The following is a 5,537-nucleotide window of genomic DNA, read 5'->3' as shown; positions in this document are numbered from 1 at the left end:
TATCGCACCCAATTTAGACCGCATACAGAGATAGGAAGAAAGTCATAAAATATCTTTTCAATTTCGAACATTTTAATCTGTTGATGATGATTTTTTCTGGTAACTAAGATCAGAAAGGTCTTTCATAATATAGGGATCATCATTTTTTTGTGCTGTATTTATGTTTTTGGATCCACGTGTGTTTTTTTCCGATGACGTAAACAACGTCCGAAACTAAATTAAACACAAAATATTGGAATTTTTTGACGATATTTTTTTCTTTAATCATCAAATTAAAATTAGTAAAATGCAGGTGTCCCCACACCTGTACAAATCTGGATATCTTTATTGATTATTTGCTTCGATTTTTTTTAAAGTTAGAAAGTACTCTTATCCTACATCTGTAGATTGAATTAATCTGTACATGGACTTTAATTGAAAGACGATCAGGTTGTACACAATCATATCTTTCTAATTCTAGATACATGTATAATGTTCAAATTATTGATACTACATGTACTTGTGGGTCACAAGAACAGTCTCTAGCTGTAGACGAGAGTCACTGATTCCCGCTTGGATAGGACATCAGTCCATCACAGGTAAACCCCAAGCGTAAGCGGGTATGTACCTACATGTACATGTAAGTTTTCAGCAGTGTGGACTGAGACACAACGTTCCCGAGGACACAACGTGCAATTTCAAAAGTCAAAGAGCTGCAGGATTTGAACACCAAATACTTTGACCATAGAGCATGCAATTGCTCCCCCCGATTTAACTGTACTTCTGTAAATCGCGATTTAAAAGTATAAATATTTTTTTAAAAAACACCCAGAGTACCCACCTAACGAATAAAATTGAATTAAAAATAGAAAGCGTATGTAAATCGATAATTACTAAATAATTGTTTTATAACTTGGTAAATGATCAAAGTCAAGATGAATGCATGTTTTAAAACATTTATTTGATTATTATTAGTAAACCTATGATATCAAACTATAGGACCATCTGTTATGGAATCTGAATTGGCCCCAATAAAGTATTTACAGGACAGTCATGTTTACAAAGATTATACAATTTCTGTCAGCATAATAAAATGCGAACAAGTAAACAACCAACCTTTATCGCGACAGTTAATCATATGGGTATAAATCTGATGGGTCACTGTCTCGCGGAATTCGCTTACTATAACTTGCTACAAAGATGCAGACCAAACTCCTTGCTTTGTTACTGATGTTGTTCCTGGGTGAGATGTGTTACTGTCGGGTAGAGGAGAACCCTCAGCCAGGAACAGGATTTGGAAGAGTTGTCGAACAACTGCTGAGAAACCAACGAACCGGTGAAAATTCTTGTAAGCATGCACTTTATTATTTTTCATAATTTTAATTGATTTTAAATAGTAAACAAAAACTATACCGTATCTACAAAATTTATAACAGAATATTTACAAAGAAATAAACCTTTGGAAACCTTGATTCTATCTTAACATAATTTATTGTGTAAATTACACAAGAGGATTGGAAACAAGTTCTTACAACTTACATGTTCCTCTCCTTAACATTATTTTCAGTAGAAAACCAGAATCGTGTGGCAGCAAGAGTGGCCCGGCGGGGTGGGATGTATCAGGTCGGGGGGAGGACCCGTCGACTCCCCTGTAAACGCCGCTGGTGGAGGAGGTGCTGAGAAAAAAAAAACTCCACCCACGCAAACATCGTTATGAGTTCCCCGTGACTGTCTACAAAGATCTCCTCGGGGGTCACTTGTTACTGCCAGCTAAGGCTTCATCAGATGCCATGTGTGACTGTCCATAAAAACATCTCTTAGACATTGGAATATAATCATTTCTTTTTTAAATTTATATCATTTATGTTTTCATTGGAATATTATAGCCTTATAACTAACTGGCGTCACTTACACGTGTGTTCGTTTTTTCGTTCAAGTGATCTTGCTGGGTTTGATTGGTTTACTGTCAGGGTAACCTTTGTCCTTTCACTCTTTTTTCACAATGGACCCTAATCATGAAAATATTGCCTACAGATGAATGCCAGACTGCAGAGGAAAGACAAAAGAAGTTTGCAATTTAGTCCACACAAAACTTTGAGATTCGTTTTTTTATTTTCTTAGTTGACAGAGGTTGTGAAAATATTGTTTGGACATTTTGCCCTCGATATTGTCAGGGTTTTTAAATACCCTCACCAATTCTGTTAAGGGAAGTACAGTGGTTTTGATGATGGTCAGAAATGACGCTTGTTTCATGAGAATTCGTAGACAACAGTCAGATTTAGCGAACAAATATTTAATATAAGGAAAATGTTTAACTGATTTTTTTTTCGCTAAATCTTAATTGAAATCCATTTTGATAAAATTCATACATTTTTCAGGAGATGAAAATCAATCATTACTTTTCAGTCTACACTTTTTGAGCTCCGTTGGTTTTTTTTATCTTAAAAAAGAATTTCACGGGAAAGTAGAAAAATAACCTAAGTAGTTAAATATCTTAAAAATAACTTTGACATAAAAACTGTTCATGTCAAATGTTTCCAAAATCTAAGTTAAGGAGTAAAAGTTTGTTTTGTGCACATTTACAGAACTTAGCTTCGCGCTTCAGTTCTGCATAAATCATTACATTTTATTGTTCACAAGTTTCCAAATATACTTTCAGTTAACATAAAAAGAGCGTTAACTTAATTAATTCGATTTTTCAACAGATCATCAAGGCATCAAATAATAATTGTAGGAAACGCTGATCTTGAGTTGAGTTAAAAAAAAAAAATAACGCTATATAATGTAACTACCATAATCACTTTGCATTATATATCACTATAAAAAAGACGTAAAATCTGACACAAATTCTGATTATTGTCTTAAACAGTTTTAAATGATCCTTTCATTGTATATGATGTTTTAAGCCGTCAAATGTAAGGTTGTTTTTAACAAAGCCTTGGACTTTCAGTAGGATGTAACTATCTGTTTCTTGCGTCAAAACAAGTTAAAATGACGCTGGTTTCAAGCGAAATATACACCGATTGCGTAGTCTTCGCTCAAAGGCCAGAAAAATCTTGTTGATTTCAAAGAGCCATGGCCGAGTGGCCTACAATGAAATAGACAGGCCTACGTCACATCGCTGTTTGACACAATTACCCAAAGTCCAAGCTCTTGTTAAAATGGTTCTAAATACAGACACAACATAAGAAGACTTGGCTTTTCTGTAAGTTGTGTAACCATTATCGGAGATTGTTTAATTAGTATACATATGTAAACGGTCCATGACTTGCTTTATAAACCCTAGATAACTTTATGATATCTATGGACAAACATATCTTATCTAGGATCATAGTTTATTGAAGCAAGGATCGGACCAAGTTCATCGATCATCATACCTCATTTTTTCTATGCTGACACCCAAATTATCTCATAAACGTAATACTTTAAGATGAAGGAGGTAATTGTTTTACTATGTATGCTTCTTCTTGTCACTGAGTTTTGTCAAGTCACCGAAAGTTTAACTTTTTCACAATTGAGTGATGCAGTCCAAGCAAGGACCAATGAAGACAGTAAGTATTTTAAAACGTGTCGATAGGGATTTACAGTGAAAAGATTCAAAACCGGGTGCCCAATTTATTTTGACCTATATAAAGTGTATACATTCGATTTAAAGAGTGGAAGTAAATTTTGTACTTTGTATTTACTGCTACCCGGTAAGTTCGAAATTTACAACTTGATAGATTGTAGAAGAAAACATTTAGGTATAATTAGTGTTGCTTATATTTTCAAGGAGACAAATATATTTTGGAAAATATTTCCAAAGGAGTCAATGATTTTATAAGACGCAATGTAATTTGATTGGTGAATTTGTTCTAGTATGACCCTGTCGTTATCTTTTCCAGCCGGGCCAGTATTTTCGATGAGGAGGGGTGGAATTAACTTTGCTGCTAGGAGACCTCGGCCAACATGTAGGCGTAGTTGGTGGAGGAGATGTTGACAGCCCCTCCACAACGACAACACAACAACGACAACAACTACAAGACAACAACAATAACATTAATAACAACAATAAAGCAACAGCAACAACAAGTAACGTCATGTGTAAGAAGTTTTTCTTGTACCACACGCATGCTGTCATCATATTGAAGGAGTTCGCCAATCCATTTTCATCATTTATGTTTGAATAAAAAAGTTCTTACACCAGTTGATTTGAGTTTATTTCCTTTTTTATTTGGATGAATATACTTTCCGGAAATCAGCAATTTGACACATCATTTAAGAGTGCATGTGTTCTGTCTTTCTCAAAGACAAGCTTACTGGTTATTTTTTTCGTTTAATCGTTTTATCTAAAAACATGTGTGGTTCAAGTACTTTGATCGCATCACAAAAATTGAGACCTCTATTCATTGGAGTTGAGAAGTTTACACATTGTTTAAGAATACTTCGACAGATTAATTGTAAACGCAGTCTTAATTTTAGAGAGCAAAAAATTACAGTATGTATACATGCATGAAATAGAACTCTACTCCAGGGCTTCAGAATTTCAAAAGTCTCGATAAACATTTTTTTTAAATTGTTTACAGGATGTCTAAAAAAATTACCCGATAATGAAATTTTTCATTAAATATCATTTAATTCCATATTCTTCATCAAATTTCTGATTTAATTTTTTTTCAAGGTTTTTCAAATCAATCAAAGCTGCACCTTATCAGATCTGATCTTACTTTCTGACCCGTCTTGTGGTTAAACAACCCATAAACATTACTCCTGATAAAACATTGATTAAACCTATCGTATGCCGAGAGTTGAAATAAGTTTTATAACCGACGATTGATATTTTTTTGTGACTGATATGCAGAAAATTTATGATCACACCATCAAACCCTTCATTTACAAAGCTTACGTCACGTAAGACAAGCTTGGTATTGTAAGTTAATATTCAAGATCTTTCTGAAATCTGTGTTTCCTGACCAATGACCGATACCATGAATTCAGTTTTTGTGTTATGCAAGTTGACTGCAATAATTTACACCATGAGAGAGAGAGAGAGAGAGAGAGAGAGAGAGAGAGAGAGAGAGGGAGAGAGAGAGAGATTCACCAACTGCTAATTGAAAACATAAATTATAAATATTTTTTAACAATTAGGCAGTTTACTTTCCATAAAAATTTCAAACATATGAAGAGCCTGCAACTTTGAATACGAGAAAGACGTCTGCGAGCAGACAAGCTGACGTAAGTACCTGACGACCCCGTCAAAGTGAGTGATAACTCCAGATTGACGATGATATCGCACATGCATGCTGTATGTATGCAGTATCTGCGCTATAACTTTGATACCCTTCGCAGTTCGTCATAAAAATCGTTCTTTTTAAACAAACTGATTTCCGAGAGGATGAGATTCTGTGTCAGTGTGTCATGTTTAAGGTTGTCGTATCTTTGGTGGTCGTCTGCTTCCTGTGTACGATAAACAAAGTACAGGGACTCTTCAAAAAAGCATAAGAAAACATTATAAAAAATCAGTTCAATCGAATCGATCACAAGTGAAAACTGTTTTGTGAATGAATGAATAGCACATA

General features: G+C 34.4%; 2 long non-coding RNA genes across 2 annotated transcripts; both read left to right on the top strand.

Moving 5' to 3' along the window:
• The first annotated feature begins 1,136 nt into the window (after positions 1 to 1,136).
• Positions 1,137 to 1,705, top strand: LOC117689456 (uncharacterized). The gene is made up of 2 exons (XR_004601736.2): positions 1,137 to 1,327; positions 1,547 to 1,705. It is a non-coding gene; the product is annotated as an uncharacterized lncRNA (long non-coding RNA).
• A 1,505-nt stretch (positions 1,706 to 3,210) lies between these two features.
• On the top strand, positions 3,211 to 4,167 carry LOC117689457 (uncharacterized). The gene is made up of 2 exons (XR_004601737.2): positions 3,211 to 3,530; positions 3,864 to 4,167. It is a non-coding gene; the product is annotated as an uncharacterized lncRNA (long non-coding RNA).
• Positions 4,168 to 5,537: the final 1,370 nt, after the last annotated feature.

Source organism: Magallana gigas, chromosome 6 (assembly GCF_963853765.1).
Source record: "Magallana gigas chromosome 6, xbMagGiga1.1, whole genome shotgun sequence".
Lineage (NCBI taxonomy): Eukaryota > Metazoa > Mollusca > Bivalvia > Ostreida > Ostreidae > Magallana > Magallana gigas.
This window is presented reverse-complemented; position numbering and strand designations above follow the sequence as displayed.